Here is an 18,146-nt window from a genome sequence, read left to right on the forward strand (position 1 = left end):
AACCCCGCTGGGGGCGATGGGAGGTGTGTGGACCAGAACCCCGCTGGGGGCGACGGGAGGTGTGTGGACCAGAACCCCGCTGGGGGCGATGGGAGGTGTGTGGACCAGAACCCCGCTGGGGGCGACGGGAGGTGTGCGGACCAGAACCCCGCTGGGGGCGACGGGAGGTGTGCGGACCAGAACCCCGCTGGGGGCGACGGGAGGTGTGCGGGCCAGAACCCCGCTGGGGGCGACGGGAGGTGTGCGGGCCAGAACCCCGGTGGGGACGCTGGCCCCTCTAACTGAAGAACATCGTGGAGCTAACCTGTCTCGTGGACCCGTTTTGACCTGGTGGGATTTCCCTGGGACCTGCTTGTGAAGACAGTGGATTGGGATCTTAAAGAGAGAGAACCTCTGAGTAGCCGTGGGACTACTCAGAAAAGTTATTGAAGTTCTCTGAGTCGGTTTCATCTTAAAAATGAAGGTTCAATTGCTTCTAAGCTATCTTCCAGCTCTCATTGTATCACCATACGTTTAGAAAAGTCCTCTTCTACCTGTGGCCAAAAGCCTAGAGTCCCCCTGCTTGCTCTGCCCCTCCACATCTCCCTGGGCTAGCTAATTCCCCTCACCCACCCAGGTGCTCATGCTGACACACAGGCTGACCAAACCCAGGGTTGAGTCCCTGCCAGGACCTGAGACACTCATTTATGTCCCTGCCAGGGCCTGAGGCACTCAATCCTGTGCCTGTGACCAACACATTATTGGCTCCTTGACTTCTGTTTTGTATAAGTCTGTGTTCCTTCCACATTTTTGTTTATTCATTTTCTCACACCAGAGAGACTGAACGACAAACAGTGATTCTCCGAGGCAGGGCTCTGTCTCTGGATGGGCAGTCTCATCGTCCCCTGGGAACTTGTTAGAAGTGGAATTCTCAGACCCCTCTCCAGACCTCCTTGGTCTGAAACGCTAGGGTAGGGCCCAGTGGTCCATGTTTTAACAAACCCTCCCGGGGACTCGGATGCATCAGAAGTCAAGGCTGGACCCTGGCCAGCTGATCCAGTGGACAGAGCGTCAGCCTGGCATGCAGATTTCCCAGGTTCGATACCCAGTCAGGGCGCACATGAGAAGCAACCATCTGTTTCCGTCCTCCTCCCTCTCCTCCTCCTCTTCCTCTTCCCCTCCTGCAGCCAGTGGCTCAGTTGGTTCGAGCATTGGCCTGAGACACTGAGGATAGCTCAGATGGTCCAATTGTGAGCATGTCAGCCTCAGGTGCTGAGGATATCTCTGTTGATTTGAGCATTGACCCCAGATGGGGCTTGCCGGGTAGATCTAGTTAGGGCACATGCGGGAGTCTATCTTCCCTCCTCTCACTTAAAAAAAAAAAAAGTCCAGGTGGTTTGGTAGGGGCCTTGAGATCACTCGTTTTACACTGAGTAAATTGAGGCCCAGAGAACGACTTAGTTCTGAGCTTTTTAATAACTCCTCAGAGAATTTGCATCAGCGGTGCCTTGTATACAGACCTATGCCAGGCATTCATGGGGTAGAAAAAGGGAAGAGACATGGTTCTGTCAGGAGTCAGGGACAAGGGTCACCATGGAGACCTGCTTCAGGCTTGCTAATAGATACTGCAGGCTGATAATATTTAAATGTTAAGGTTTCTGAAATTCCATCTGGTCCATCTCCAAAACCTGACTTCCTCCTTTAGTCCACCAGATGGCGATAGCAGGTGCCATTATTAGTACTGCTGGGCTTATCATTCAACCTCCCTGGGGTTTTTCCACCAGGAGAAAAATGCGAACTAAAACCTGATTCTTATACACACACACACACACACACACACGTGCGCGCACACACCCCTACACACACCTGTGCTTCCCTCCCTTAGTTCAGCCCTCACCCAGTTTGTTTCTCTCCTTTTCTCTGAAGACTAAGGAAGGACTGTGTCAGGAAGTGGGGTGGAATTCAGGATTTCCCATGCGGCTCCTCAGTCCTCTGAATTAGCCCCTAGAGAAACTCATGGTACCAGGGAGAGAAAATAAGAGAAACAAGGTATTGTTCTCTTTGAAGCTGAAACAAGAGGGGACTGGCCCTGGCCGGGTAGCTCAGTTGATTGGAAGTTGTGGGTTCAATCCCCTATTGGGGCACATGTAGGAGTCAAACAAATGTGTAGATGGGTGGAACAACAAACTGATGTCTCTCTCTCTCTCTCTCTCTCTCTCTAAATCAGTAAATTATTACAGTTTTAAATAAATGAATAAAGGAAAATGGGACAGAATTTAGAATTGTGAAGGTGAAATGAGATAATAGATTGCTCACAAAAATTAGGGGATATTTCAAAATGAATATAAAGCGATAAAATATCCCCTAATTTTTGTGAGCAGTATAGATACAAAACACTTAGGACAGTGCCCAGCACTGACTCCATTTAGTTGTCATAAATTATAGTTATTACATCATTTGTCATAGATTTCTCAGCAAAATGACTACAAATCCCACAAGTCCAATTTAGAGACCCCATCTCCAGAAACAAAACCAAGGACAGCAATTTGCTGGGAAAGGCTAATTGGTCACAGATGTCCAAGTGCAGGTGGGCCCGTCAGGGAGGACTGAGCCTTCCTCCTCGCAGCCCAGCGCTCCCCACCCTCACTGTCCTGTAGGGACAGGCTCCAGGGCCCCTCTCCCGCCTTGCCCTCCTGTGCCTCCTCAGGACACAGTGGTCAGTTGTTTCCTCTTGATAGATTCGTGGCAGGACTGACTGATGTCGAGGCTGTGTGACAAGGGTGGGGGGACTGCTTTTCCTATTACTTTACGGATACCCTGACATTGCACAGCTTCTCACTGGGATTGGGTCCTCGGGGACCCAGTCCCCTCTCTTCCTAATGCCCCCTCTCACTTTCTCAGCACTAAGTGGTGGAGGGCAGTGCCTCCCAAGGGACAAAGATTTGTAGTGATGGTTTTCAACTCTGGATGCATCTTAGAACTGCCTGGAGGAGACTTTTGAAAATACTGAGGCCTCACACACTACCCAGACCCATCAGTTCAGAGCCACCAAGCCTGGGCATCAGTATATTTTCAGTTCCTTGACAATTCTGATGGTTCATGAGGGTTGAGAGTCACTACTTTATGGTTTTGGCATCCCCAGAGTGTCAGGCTCAAGAGATACTTAAAGATGCATTGGAACAGTTAGTGTACAACTCAACAACAAAGAAATAAGTTGATTAAAAAAACGGGCAAATGGCCCTGGCCAGTTGGCTCAGTGGTAGAACATCAGCCCGGTGTGTGGAAGTCCAGGTTTGATTCCCAGTCAGGGCACACAGGAGAAGTGACCATCTGTTTCTCTACCCCTTCTCTTCCCCCTCTCCCTCTCCTGCAGACATAGCTCGAATGATTCGAGCAAGTTGGCTATGGGCACTGCGGATGGCTCCATGGCCTCACCTCAGATGCTAAAATAGCTCGGTTGCCTAAGCAATGGAGCAGTGGCCCCAGATGGGCAGAGCATCGCCCCATAGGGAGCTAGTCAGGTGGATCCAGGTCAGGGCACATGCGGAAATCTGTCTGTCTGTCTCCCTGCCTCTCACTTTAAAAACAAAACAACAACAAAAAAACCTGGCAAAGGACTTGAATAGGCATTTTTCCAAAGATGTACAAATGGCCAATAATCATATGAAGAGGTGCTCAACATTACTATTCATTAGGGAAATGCAAGTCAAAACCACACTTCACGCCCATTAAGATGGCTATTATTAAATACACAGAAAATAAAAGGTGTTGCTGAGGATGTAGAGAAATTGGAACCCTTGAGCACTGCTGGTAGGAGAGTAAAATGGTGAATTATTGTGGGAAATAGTAAGGTGTCCTCAAAAAAATTAAAAATGGAATTACCATATGATCTGGCAATTTTACTTTTAGGTATATACCCAATAGTATTGAAAGCAGGGACTCAAGGGCACATTTGTACACCCATGTTCATAGAATATTACTCACAGTAGCCAAAAGCTTGAAGCAACCAACCCAGTGTCCGTCAGTCAATGGGTAAACAAAACGTGGTCTTTACACACAGTCACACGGCCTTGAAGAAGCATGACACATGCTACAACATGGATGAGCTCTGCAGCTGACATGTAAACAGTGAAAGGAGCAGACACAAAAGGACTGGTACTGTATGATCCCACGTACGTGGGGTAACTACAGCAGTCAGATTTGTAGACGGAAGTAGAGGGGGTGGCCAGGGGCTGGGGGAGCAGAAGAACGGGGAGTCGGTGTTTGATGGGTACAGAGTTTCAGTTCTGTAAGATGAAAGGATTTCTGGACACGGATGGTGGCGATGGTGGCCCAACAATGTGAATGTACTTGATGCCATGGAACTGTACAAACTGTACCAATGGTAAGAATATCGTAGTAAAAATCCTGGGTATTCCTGCCCCAGGCTCCAAAAACAGCCTCGGTTCTTCGCCCCACTGTGTAGGACCCCTTGTTCCTCTCCCTGTACAACGTAAGGACACGCCTCTAAACCAGGCCAGGTACACTGTGGAAGCACCTGTCCTGGAGGAGAGGGCCAGTGGCTTTAGAGGCCTGGCTTGGTCACAGGGTGTCCACTCCCATGGATCTCCTGGTGATTTCTGCTGTTGTCACCTAGCTGGCCTCAGGAACACCTAACCCAGGTGGTGAAGTATAGAAAGTAGAAAGAACTTGGGCTCTGGAGACACATATCACTCAGCTCAGAGACGCTGAAGATGCTGTGAGACTGTTGACTGATGTTAAGCCTGTGGTCAACTCATAATAATACCGACATTTATTGAGCTAACTATGGGCCAGGCTCTGGGTTATTGCTTTAATACTAATAACAATAACCCTGGCCGGGTAGCTGAGTTAGTTAGAGTGTCATCCCGACATATCAAGGTTGTAGGTTCAATCCCTGTTCAAGGCACATACCAGAATCAACCAATGAATGCATAGATAAGTGGAACAACAAATTTATGCTTCTCTCTCTCTCTTAACCTCTCCTCCCTCTCTCTCTCACAACCTCTCTACCTCTCTCTCTCCTCTCTCTCTAAAATTAATAAATAAAAAAATTAAAAATACCAATAATAATATTTTTATTTTTCTTGTTTTATAGACAAGGAAACTGAGTCTTAGAAAGATAAGGTGACTTGCCCAAAGTCACATAACTTGTAAGTGGTGAACTTAGATTTTTTTTTTTTTTTTGTATTTTTCTGAAGCTGGAAACGGGGAGAGATAGTCAGACAGACTCCCGCATGCGCCCGACCGGGATCCACCCGGCACGCCCACCAGGGGCGACGCTCTGCCCACCAGGGGGCAATGCTCTGCCCCTTCGGGGCATCACTCTGCCGTGACCAGAGCCACTCTAGCGCCTGGGGCAGAGGCCAAGGAGCCATCCCCAGCGCCCGGGCCATCTTTGCTCCAATGGAGCCTTGGCTGCGGGAGGGGAAGAGACAGAGAGGAAGGAGGGGGGTGGGGGTGGAGAAGCAAATGTGCGCTTCTCCTTATGTGCCCTGGCCGGGAATTGAACCCGGGTCCCCTGCACGCCAGGCCGACGCTCTACCACTGAGCCAACCGGCCAGGGTGAACTTAGATTTGAACCCAGGTCTATCTGTTTCCCAAGGTCTCACTCTTTAACTACTGTGCTCTATGACCTTCCAAGACTGAAGGCACTGAGAGGGGAACTTGAGTTTATCATCCTTCCATCTGAGTAGGCGCCCCAGTGTTTAGCCAGGCTCGCTGGAGGAGGACTCAGAGAGCATGGGGCCGACATAGTGCCCTCTCACTCTCTCTCCCCCCCTCTGACCTCACGTGCTCCCTTCCTGATCCCACCCCTTCCCCACAGGCAGAGGCAACAATCAGACAGGTTTTGTCCTGTGGCTGCTTTGCTCACTAGAAAGACCCTGGTGTCTCCGGCTGGAGCAGAACTCTGAGCAGCACTCTGGACAGCAGGATGAACAGGGTCCAGCTCTGATAGGGGCCGGCCAGCCTGTCCAACGGATTTTCTGCAGAATGGGGATTCCTGAATTTTCTGCTGCTAGGAGCCAAAATGTGTCTTTCTTATCCCTTCTGCTATCAAATCCAGATACTTACAGGCTCCTCCTGCCTACTGACTCTGGAGAGCCTACCAAAAGTCAGTCAATCTCTCTCTCTCTCTCTCTCTCTCTCTCTCTCTCCCCCCTCTCTCTCTCTCTCACACACACACACACTCACTCAAAACTTTTCAGTATCATTCTGTACTAAGGAAACTATTCTCAAGCGTTCAGTTCCTCCACAAAGCCTAATATAGGGCTTTACCGTGGGAAGCTGAAAAATAATTGGAGGATGAACATTCTCAAACATTTCCTCTCGGGTATGAAATGACATGTTACAAACTACAGCTCACGGATGCACACTCCCACACCATCTGTCCAGCCCCACATCTGTAACTGATCAGCTATGAGGAGCCACTTTGAAATTTAGAACTCACTTCCTCATAGAACAAAACCATGCGAGTATGATGGGTGAGGATGGGAACTGGTTACCATGCTAGCCCACAAAATCTTATTTAGGAATAACATGCGGGCCTGGCTGACTGGCTCAGTGGTAGAGTATCAGCCTGGTAAGTGGATGTCCTGGGTTCAATTTCCGGCCAGGGCACATAGGAGAAGCAACCATCTGCTTCTCCACCCTTCACCCATCCCCTTCTATCTATCTATCTATCTATCTATCTATCTATCTATCTATCTAATCTATCTATCTATCTATCTATCTATCTATCTATCTATCTATTTCTCCCCCTTCCACAGCCATGGCTCGATTGGTTCAAGCAAATTGAACCTGGGTGCTGAAGATGGCTCTGTGGAGCCTCACCTCAGGCACTAAAAATAGCTCAGTTGCTGAGCAACAGCCTAATATGAGCAGAGTATCACCAAGTGTGAAGCTTGCCAGGTGAATCCTGGTCAGGGTATATGCCTCACCGTCTCCCCTACTCTCACTAAAAACAACAAAACATAGCTATTATTAACCAATTACATTTGTAATTCACCCCATTACATTTAATAAAATAAAAAGAGGGGGGTAAAGAATAACATAGATGAATCTAGTGTGTCTCCAATGAAAATAGTGGTTATGGTTATTTTTAAAAATCACAGTACTGTTGGATAAGAATAACAATTTGAATAAGATACTGTATTTGAATAAGAAATGTAATTAACCTGAGTGCCGAGACTTCTGGAAGATAGGTGTGCTTAAAGATAAACAGAGATGCATTGATAACAATTCTAAAAGAAGCTCCTAGTCATGTTTCTGAATTTTAAAATGTTAGAATTAAACGTTCTCTTTTATGACTGAGCCAAAGTGCTCCTTGATTAGATTTCATTTCGCTTTAGAACATTGGCTTTTATGGGCTCTTGGAATCTTAGAATTGAAAAGCACCTTAGGTCTTCTGGTTCACTCAGGCCCCAATACAAGGCCCCCCTTCTGAAATGTTACTGCTAGATGGTCAGCCAAACGTTGCAGGAGCACTCCCAGGGACTGGGGACGCTTCACATCCAGAGGAAGCCCATTGCATCTTACTGCAATGCTGATGGTTAGAAAATTCCTTATTTAGTGCTGAAATCCAGGTACTTCCTGACATTGCTCCCCCTAATCCCCAGTCCCAATTCTCATTGTATTGATACCCAGAAGTCCTTTTATTTTTTTTTTAAGATTTTATTTATTGATTTTAGAGACAGGAGAGAGAGAGCAGAGTAGGGAGGAGTGAGAAGCATCAACTCATTGTAGTTGCATAGTAGTTGCTTCCTGTATGTGCCTTACTGGGCAAGCCTGGGGATTTGAACCGGCAGCCTCAGCACTCCAGGTCAGTGCTCTATCCACTGCACCACCACAGGTCAGGCCCCAGCAGTTCTTTTCTTTTTTAGATTTATTTATTGATTTTAGAGAAAGAGAAGAAGGGAGAAAGAGAGAGAGAAACACCAATTTCTTCCACTTATTTATGCATTCATTAGTTGATTCTTGCATGTGCCTTGACCAGGGATTGAACCCACACCTCTGGCGCTTCAGGATAATGCTCCAACTAACTGAGCAACGGGCCAGGACGAAATTCTCATTCTTCCTCTCCTTCTGATCTTGATCTAAAACAAGGGAATTTGATTTGCACATAAAATGCAACCTTCTTTCTTAAGGTACTACTTAATAAGAGCATAGCAATTTCTCCGTCTATTCTTTAATCAAATCCTTAGAGCAGAACAAAGCATTTTGGATTAAATTCAATAATCCAAATTTATATAAAGTGATTACCTGTGTGTGCTGTTCTGCAGTCCCCTTAACCACCCTTGGACTTCGGAACGTGCAGCCACATGGCTCTCCCTGCACATCAGGAGCTCCTGGTCTCCCTCGCAGACCTGTTCTTGTCCCCTCCTCTCGGGGCACAGGACTTAGAGGCCACTGCCTTCCATGCCGAGCCTCTCTACGGGCTTGTCTTTTTTTCTGGTCATTCTCTACTGTCCTTCATATTGTGATTTGCTCTAAAATGGCATTTTTGTTACTTTACATCCATATCTTCCTGAATTACCTCTAGTGTCCCTTTTGGTTCTAAATATGTCTGCTTTTTCTTTTCTCCATATCAGGTAAATACCCTTGGTAACCTCAAGTGACAACCTGAGTATCTTATATTTAATTCATCCAAGCCTAGCATAAATATCTTTATTTGAGGCCTACTTTAGTAGATTGAACCACATGAAATGGCCATTTTTATAGTTTAAAAAAATGGTTGAATATTAGCAATTTCTAAGTAGGTCAACCTAATATATTACAATCAGCCTGTATTTTACTTAGGATGGCACCTACAAATCTTTGAGGAAGCAGGGGAGGGTCTGGCTCTCAGGGAGTCAGAGGGGCTGGGAAATGGACGGGGTGTGGAATGAATGAAAGTCATACACTCTTAGTTCCTGCGTCTATGCAATGAGAAGCTGATAAAAATGCCCATCTCACAGAGAGGCTAGGAACCACAATGGTGGCAGCGTTCAGTATAACTGCTTTTATTTATTTTTTATTTTATTTATTTATTTATTTATTTTTGTATTTTTCTGAAGCTGGAAACGGGGAGAGACAGTCAGACAGACTCTCGCATGCGCCCGACCGGGATCCACCTGGCACGCCCACCAGGGGCCACGCTCTACCCACCAGGGGGTGATGCTCTGCCCCTCCAGGGCGTCGCTCCGCCGCGACCAGAGCCATTCTAGCGCATGGGACAGAGGCCAAGGAGCCATCCCCAGCGCCCAGGCCATCTTTGCTCCAATGGAGCCTTGGCTGCGGGGAGGGGAAGAGAGAGACAGAGAGGAAGGAGGGGGGCGGGGTGGAGAAGCAAATGGGCGCTTCTCCTATGTGCCCTGGCCGGGAATCGAACCTGGGTCCCTCGCACGCCAGGCCGACGCTCTACTGCTGAGCCAACCGGCCAGGGCCTATAACTGCTTTTAGTTTTTTTGGGTTTTTTTTTTTTTTTCATTTTTCTGAAGCTGGAAACAGGGAGAGACAGTCAGACAGACTCCCGCATGCGCCCGACCGGGATCCACCCGGCACACCCACCAGGGGCGATGCTCTGCCCACCAGGGGGCGATGCTCTGCCCATCCTGGGCGTTGCCATGTTGCGACCAGAGCCACTCTAGCGCCTGAGGCAGAGGCCAAGGAGCCATCCCCAGCGCCCGGGCCATCTTTGCTCCAATGGAGCCTTGGCTGCGGGAGGGGAAGAGAGAGACAGAGAGGAAAGCGCGGCGGAGGGGTGGAGAAGCAAATGGGCGCTTCTCCTGTGTGCCCTGGCTGGGAATCAAACCCGGGTCCTCCACACACTAGGCCAATGCTCTACCGCTGAGCCAACCAGCCAGGGCTATAACTGCTTTTAAACTGTGAAGTTGGTCTCACTGTCTGCTGCACAGGCTAATATGTAGAATAAAACGGAAGTGACCTGGCTACCACACGGCTTCCCCACGGTCTGGAGCCGGCTGTAGGAGGAGGCGAGGGTGTGGCGTAACTAAGAGTCTTGGGGTGGAACACCTGAGTCTGAATCCTGGCCAGGCCCTGAATAGCTGATGACCTTGAGACCCATATTTAAAATCTATCAAATAGGGCAATGGTGCTTTCTTCCCTGATGTTAACTTCCCAGCCTGGGTGTACCTGGGTGTACCAGAGGCGGTCCATTAATGTCCATTTCCCTGCCTGCCCTTCAGCCTGGCTCTGATACCTTTGTCAGAGTGAGCCTGGCGTTTCCAGCGTGGATCCTCTCCAGGACTGTTTGAAGGATCAAGGCTCTGTTTCTAGCTCCAGTTTCACCCATGGCTTTTGCAGAGGCCCTGACATGGTGTCCTAGTCTGCACCACCTCTCCCCTCGGAGTCCACTCCTGGCCTCTGCGGGCCCTGTCTCCACCTCTCCCCTCGGAGTCCACTCCTGGCCTGTGCGGGCCCTGTCTCCACCTCTCCCCTCAGAGTCCACTCCTGGCCTGTGCGGGCCCTGTCTCCACCTCTCCCCTCGGTGTCCACTCCTGGCCTCTGCGGGCCCTGTCTCCACCTCTCCCCTCGGTGTCCACTCCTGGCCTCTGCGGGCCCTGTCTCCACCTCTCCCCTCGGAGTCCACTCCTGGCCTGTGCGGGCCCTGTCTCCACCTCTCCCCTCGGTGTCCACTCCTGGCCTGTGCGGGCCCTGTCTCCACCTCTCCCCTCGGTGTCCACTCCTGGCCTGTGCGGGCCCTGTCTCCACCTCTCCCCTCGGTGTCCACTCCTGGCCTGTGCGGGCCCTGTCTCCAGCCTGCCACCAGCAGTCCCTCTGGCTCTGTGATGCCCCAGCAAACAACATGTTCCCCTCAAAGAAGCCAATAAGATTTCCTCTTACTTAGAGTGAGCTAAGCTGAAACACTCTCCCCTCAAAAGCATAAAGGGACCCGAAATGACAGGCACCAAAGTGTGGCTCGGGAAGCCCAGGAGGAGGGCGGTGGTCTGGCGGCAGGGATGTGCCCACCCTGTCTGCTCAGGGAAGGTCATAGGTGAATGGATCTTAAAGGTTGCCGCTCAAGAGGCTTTGGCGGAGGCATTCTGATGCTACGTGGCAGGACAAGGATCCTCTTCTCCACACCACAGTGCCTCCCCCTGAGTCCCTTGAACCTTGAGAACTACTCCCCCTCACCCAGGACCTGTGTGGGATTGAAACCATTCGTTGAGCCCAAACTCTGCAATGTGGATGCGAAGTGTGACAGTTCACAACGCTTGCCATGTTTAACGCCCGCTGCCTGTCCTCCAGGAGCGGAGTGGCCATCCACGCACGGAAGAGTCCGTCCCTTTCTTTGTCCCTGCCGTGGGCATTCGGCTGGGCTGTCTAGCCGTCCCACCATTGTCCTCCAGCCCCAGCCAGGATGTGGGTTCTGATAGAGTGCCCACTGTCTCACTTTCCACAGGGCACTGTGGGCCACAGTGGGTATGGTCGCCTACCTTTGTACTCAAGTGGGCAAATGGGCAATGGCCCTTACTGGCTCCTGGCTGCAGGGAAGAGGCCTGGGCTGCAGCTCCTGCTCGGCTCCAGCCATTGTCTCGGCTCCAGTCTCACTTCGGGTAAAAACCACGTGTTTTGTGTGTCTGCAAGGAGCCTCTGCAGGACCTGCCCCAGAGCCCATTCTCTGACTTCATCTCATATGCCTTCATTTCCTTTCATTGCTGGGACAACTTGCCACAGCCTGGGGGCTTCACACAACACATTTCTGCTCCTGCAGTTCTGTAGGTTAGCAATCCAACGGGGTACCATTAGGCTAAACTCGAGATGTCAGCAGAGCAGTGTTCCTGTTGGAGGCTCTCAGGGAGAAGCGGCTTCCTCACCTTTCCCACCTTCTGGAGGCTGCCTGCATTCCTGGGCACGTGGCCCCTTCCTCCTCCTTCCCAGCCAGCAGCGTGGCACCTCTCTGATCCTCTCCGAAGTCATGTCTCCCTCTGACCACTGTGGGAAAGGTGCTCTGCTTTTAAGGAGGCTCGTGCTACACTGTGCTCACCTGGGTCAGCCAGGACAGTCTCCGCAGCTCAAGGTCCCACATCTACGAAGCCCCTTTTGCTGTGTAAAGTCACATATTTACAGGTTTTGCGGGCTAGGATGTGCACATCTTAGGGGGCATCCTCATACTCCATCCTCCCACTGTGCTGAGCAGCTGGCCTGACAGTTCTCCAGCAGAGGCACGCGCTCTTTCGTTCCCCTGCCTGGGACACTCCGGGTCTCCAGATCCTGAGACCTGGATGGCTTGCTGCCACACTCCACTCCTCTCCTTGAATGTCCCCTGATGAGAAAGGTCTTCCCTCACTCCTGCCCTCTCCCTTCACACTCTATAGCCTTGCCCTGTTTCACTGGTCCTCGTTGCATTAGTCACTGCGTGCCATAATTGTCCATGCTTAGTGTCTACTCCTCCCGCTGCCCCGCCCCCCGAGCTTCCCTGCAGTGCAGGGATTTTGTCTGTTTTGTTCATTGCTTCATCCCCAGCGTCTAGAACACGGGCTGGCATATAAGAAGTTTTCAGTAAAGGAAGGAAGAGAGAGAGGGAGGGAGAGGGGGAGGAGTTCATGTGTGAAGGACCAGGCTCAGCGCATCCTCCATCCTCTAAAACTATACCGGCTTCGGCTTTAGCAGGAGCCTGAGGATGGGAACAGGAAGTAATGCTCTGACACTAGGAGCTCTGACTGAGGAACTTTTTGACATCCTATTCCCTGAGAAGTCCTCTGGGCACACATGGAGCAAGCACCTCTCATTTATTCAGAATTGTTGAAAGTTATAAATGTAAGGATAGGCAGTGCTTCCCACATAGGTGCTTACATAGAAGTACCTCCTAGTATTGAAATCTTCAAGAAGCTGACCTGAGTTACATCAAGGCAAAATGTACTTCGCTTCTAATATATCAGACTCCTCTCCATGGCGCTCCCTCTGCCTGTCCCTCTGCCTCTGCCTCTGCCTCTGCCTCTGCCTCTGCCTCTGCCTCTGCCTCTGTGTGCTGCTGCGGCTGCTCCTGCCCGTGGGAGGGAGGTGGCACCCACAGTCAGAACTGAAACACCACCCTTCAGAGTGGACACTGAGCAATGGTAAGCCTTCCTAACTTGAAACTCCATCAAAGTGGTAGACTGGCACTTCCCACTGCCCTACTTTGGGGACACTTTGACCTACTTAGAAGTAAACATTTTTGGAAGTGGAGGCAACCTGGAGTTGTTTGTTCTTAGCAACTCCAGCTCCAGTCATCTTTCATTGTGATAAATTGCTCGCCTCTTCCTGAGCAGATCTCCAGGAGCGCGCCCTGGCTGCCTGCAGCCCTACCTCTTCGTCCCTGCAGAACACGAGCATCAGCTGTTCTGGGGAGACACCTGGGTCTTCTGTGAACTCCCACAGCCTTCGTCAGCGCTGTCGGAACCAACCCCCTCTCCCGGGGTCTGGCTCAGACGGGAAGGTGATCAGTGAAAACAAAGAGGATGATTGACAGGATGAGCTGGAGCTTAACTTTCTTGAGGATGAGTGAGACAGCCAGAGAGAGGCAGACACAGGTGACGGGTGGACAAGCGCAGAGGAACCCATTTACACCTGTGGGATGAGCTAAGTGATGGTGTAGTCAGTGGAGTCTGGGAGCTGTGGCCAGGGGCGTGGTAGTACCCACAGGGCTGGCGGTGGTGCAGTGGTTAGACCACACTAAACAAGATAATAGGGGGAAAGGTTACCGTGCATGTTGGCAATCATACTTTCTCTGTAGACTCTATTAAGATAGCACATATTAGCAGGGAATAACTACCCACGTGGGCATTACACAATTTTAAAAGATACATTTGGAGTTCCAGTTAAATGTTGCACCTCCTTTCCTCTATAATCTTAAGTGTTTCTGGTCACTGATGATCATCTCAGCTCCTCTTTTTCTCATAAAGATAAAACCTCTACTCATGTCCAGTCATGGTCTGTCTCCAGGTTCCTTTTACACACACACACACACGAATCGAACCAACTGCTTCTCCTAGAACTTCCCCATTCCCCGTCTTTGTCCAGGGAACGTCCTAATTCACTTCATATTTCTCACATAAACTCCAATGTGAGTTCCCATACACGGCTTGGCTCAGTGGCCTGCGGGGAGTCGATGGTCAGAACCCAGCCATTTGTTGAATACATGATCAATACGGGGCAAGAATCTTTGAGCTTTAAGCCACCGTCGTAAGTGGAAGCCAGGACGGGGTAATTTGGGGAAAACTGTGAACCGCCCTGGCATCAGCAATCAGTGCATTCACCGGTGGAAGTCTGCATAGGGAGGATGAGGGTTAAGGAGCGTGCGTGGAGCGCAAACAGGTGGGTGGCGGAGCTGAGTCAAGGCACCAGTGATTAGAATTTGAGGAAGTGACAGCCTTTGAGTCCAGGTGCTCCCCAAACTCTGTGTTAACCATGCAGGGTATGCGTGTCAGGGCCCTGAGCCCCAGGGTCTGTGGTTCTGAACCTTGACTTCACACTGAAATCACATGCAGAGCTTTTGGAAACCGTAGATATGAATCTGGATCAGAACCTGGAGTGGGTGTAGAAGTGAGAGGCTCTGCTGGAGGCCAGGACAGGTCAGTGATGGGCTGGGGTGCGTGGGACGAGGGAACAGGCCCGTCCTCCCTGTTCGCGAGGAAGGAGCCCGCAGCCCTCCCTGAGCCGGTGCGAGTGTGTCTGGGAGAGCTGTGGACTGTGCTGTCACACTCAGGAGGACTTACGGGAGTATCTAGGCGCAGTGGCTTTTCCTTCGGTCTCTGGGCCGCGCTCTCACTGAGAAATATGGGAAAGTATGACTTTGAAAAACTCTGTTCCTATAAATCTGAAGAGAACAATCCTACAGTAAAAAATTTCACTAACATATGTCTATAGGTGGAAAGGGCAGATGCTTGAGGTCCTGGTCCAGGGTTCCTGAAGCCTGTGGCTAACCAGGAGGGAGAGGGCAGTCCTAGTAGTCCCCAGTACCAGGGCCAGCCTGTGGCATACCCAGCCCAGTGTGTCTGCAGGCCGAGGCCGTCAGGAATTGTTTGGGGTCACTGTTATGAGGAATGGAGATGAGATGAGACATAAACTAGATACATAGGTAGTAGAACGCCTAATTCATGTAGAACAGACTTGGGCTGGAGGGACCACTAAAAGACAAATTCTGCCAAAAATAAGAATAAGACTCAGCCATCTGTTTGGAAATTAAGAACACTCTAAAAATATTGCTATAGCTCAGGTTCTTAGCCTGAACTTTGGGAGTGGGTGGCTAGGTGTTTGAAAACCGTGAAGTTATAGAGTTATAGACGTATAACTTATAAGATCAACTGTCTTATGCAAAAAAAAAAAAAGAGAGAGAGAGAGAGCTTATTGGAGGACTCAAAGTCCAGGGATCAATAATGCTTTGGGAAAAAGTATATCTAGGTATTCAGAGGATATTATCAAACCTCTCATCTATCTACCCATCTATCATCTATCTCATCTCTTTCCTCCACCTGGCTTTATTCTCAGGTAGCTGCTTCCTATCAACTCCAGCTGCTTTAGGCTAACATTGTACCAACTTAGAAATCTTGTGGGAAGCTACTTTCCCAGTAGTTCTTGCTAAGGTCTCATGGTGCTTGCTCATTGGCTAAAATCTCAACCAGTCCCTGTGAATGACTGGCCAAGTATGGAAGATGGGCCCATCCTTGGAGTAGAGGAAGGTGGAGGTGGAGATGAAGGTGGAGGTGGGGGTGGGGGTGGGGGTGGGGAAGATCAGCCATACTTAAAACATGGTCTGAGAATGGAGGGGGACTGGTTCCTTAAAGAACAATTAAGGTGCTACTGTAAAAAGAAGTGAGCATAGATCACAAACAGGGGTGGAAGAGAGTCAGAAATCCTCTATGCTAGTGGTTCTCAAAGTGTCGTCCCCATACCAACAACATCAGCACACCTGGGAACTTAGAGAAATGCAGATCCTCAGGCCCCACCCAGGCCTACTGAATCAGGAACTCTGGGAGTGGGGCCCAGTAGTCTGTGTTTTAACTCAGCCTCCTGGTAATTCTGGTGCACACTCAAGTTTGAGAACCGCCACATTATACCAGTGGTTCTCAAATTATGCTGCATATTACAAGCACCTGGGAACTCTTAAAACTATTAATGCCCACCTGCACCCAAAGTGAATTAATATGAATCTTGAAGCAGCGCACAGTGGCGGCAGAGGGAGTGGTGGTCAAGGTGTGAGGAGAACCAGTCTTCAATGGTTCCTAATTATGCTTGCACCTGGGAATCACCTGGAGAGCCTAGAAACAAACAAATAAATAAAACTCCACAAAAACGCTAATGCGTATTATTTTTTTAAAGTTTCCCTGATGATTTTTTTTTTATTTTTTTTATTTTTATTTATTTATTTTAGAGAGGAGGGAGGGAGAGAGAGAGAAAGAGAAAGGGGGGAGGGGGAGGAGCAGGAAGCATCAACTCCCATATGTGCCTTGACCAGACAAGTGCAGGATTTTGAACCCGCAACCTCAGTGTTCCCAGGTTGACACTTTATCCACTGCGCCACCAGAGGTCAGGCCTGATGATTTTAATAAATGCCAATGTTTAAAAACCACTGACCTACCATCCCCTTTCAATTGTCCTGAGGATATCACCTTAAAACATCTAGATGCAGGTTACAGGATTTAGGCACCTATGTTCTTAAATCCCTCAACTCAAAACTTGGTCAAATATCTGATGTTGATCCCTTTTCTTTCACATTTCATGGAGAGTCTTTGTTAATGGCTAGCTCTGCAAGGGCTGGGATTGGTTTTCTCACCAGTATAGACCTGATGCCTCGGACAGAGCCTGGCACATAGTACCCAAAGAGGTGGATTGAGTGGGTAGACCAGATATCTACTGATTCTGGTATCATGGCCCCCATGCAGCGATCACAAGCAAATAAAGTTCCCTTTTAGAAAGGCTGAAGGTGCTGGCCATTTTCTGCTCAAGGCTTGCAAAGCACAGCAAAATGGGTGTTGTCTTTGATGATATGGAAGAGAGAAGGAGACCACAGTACTGGTTGCCACAGGTCAGAACTGAAACCCAAGATAACTATGATCCTGCAGTAGTTCAGCTGGCAAGGTGAGACAGACCAAAGAGTCAGGATGATCAGTGAACCAGGAATGTGGGGTGATGGCTACATAAACAATTTGACCGTTCATTTCTCTGTTTTGTATAAGGAGCACCAGAGGCCCATTCCCTGCTCGACAATGAGATTCTTATGTAATTCTGCCAGGAGGAGCCAGCAGGAAGATGGCAGTAGTAGAACTAGAAATCAGATTTTAACTTTAGATTTTGTTTATTCCTCTGAGGTGGAGCTTTGTATTTAGAGTTTCTTTTTAGGGTTAAACCTTATCAAAGTCTCATTATAGTTTATGCATTCAGTTTCCTCAGATGTAAAAGAGGACCCTACCTTATCAGGGTTTTTTTCGGGTGGACAAATGAATCAATAAAAAGCTATTATTAGGAAACTGCCTGGCACAAATAAATACTCAGTATATGTTAGAGATTGTTACTCAGTTGTCTGATACCATTTCCTGAGCATCTACTGTGTTCTAACCATGAGGCAGATGCCACGACATAGAGAGATAACTCTAAACCGAGCTCAGACTGAGAAAGGAAGCCCCAAATCTTGGTAGTTCCTAAAAGTCTTGCCCTTTGGCTGTCTCTCTCTAAGGTGGGAGTTGATTACCTGAGTGGTCAAGCTTCAGTTTTTATATTCCTCTCACAAACTAATAGTTTTTTTGTTGTTGTTGTTTTGTTTTTGATGAATGAGCTCTATGAACTCTAAGAGTGCTGCATGTTTCTAGCAATCCCTGCTTCCTAAACCTGGACACAAAGGAGTGGGAGAGATGCCTTGCAAGTAATAAACACAGTGATTCTTGCTGGGTCCAGTTGATGTGGTCCATATGGGTTTGGGGGGAGAAGGAATATGGGCTTGGACTTGAAATCTGAAAAAGATTTAGAGAGGAAAAGGATAGGGCTATGATAAAGGAATGACTGCGCCAGTGGGTGTGTGGTGGGGGTGGGGTGGGGTGGGGGTGGATGGAAGCCTTCCACCACAGGCGAGAGGTTTGGAGACCCTCTGCAGCCTTGCCCGTGACTGCAACTATTCAATATCTCTCTGGCAGGTAGTTTCATGGGTATGTCTTTTAAAATTCTATTAGCAA

General features: G+C 49.2%; 1 protein-coding gene across 18 annotated transcripts in view; it reads left to right on the forward strand.

Moving 5' to 3' along the window:
- Positions 1-18,146, forward strand: part of KALRN (kalirin RhoGEF kinase) — a 735,103-nt gene that overhangs the window by 579,840 nt on the left and 137,117 nt on the right. The gene's annotated exons all lie outside the window — the stretch shown is intronic.

This window comes from Saccopteryx bilineata, chromosome 8 (assembly GCF_036850765.1).
Source record: "Saccopteryx bilineata isolate mSacBil1 chromosome 8, mSacBil1_pri_phased_curated, whole genome shotgun sequence".
Taxonomy (NCBI): Eukaryota; Metazoa; Chordata; class Mammalia; order Chiroptera; family Emballonuridae; genus Saccopteryx; species Saccopteryx bilineata.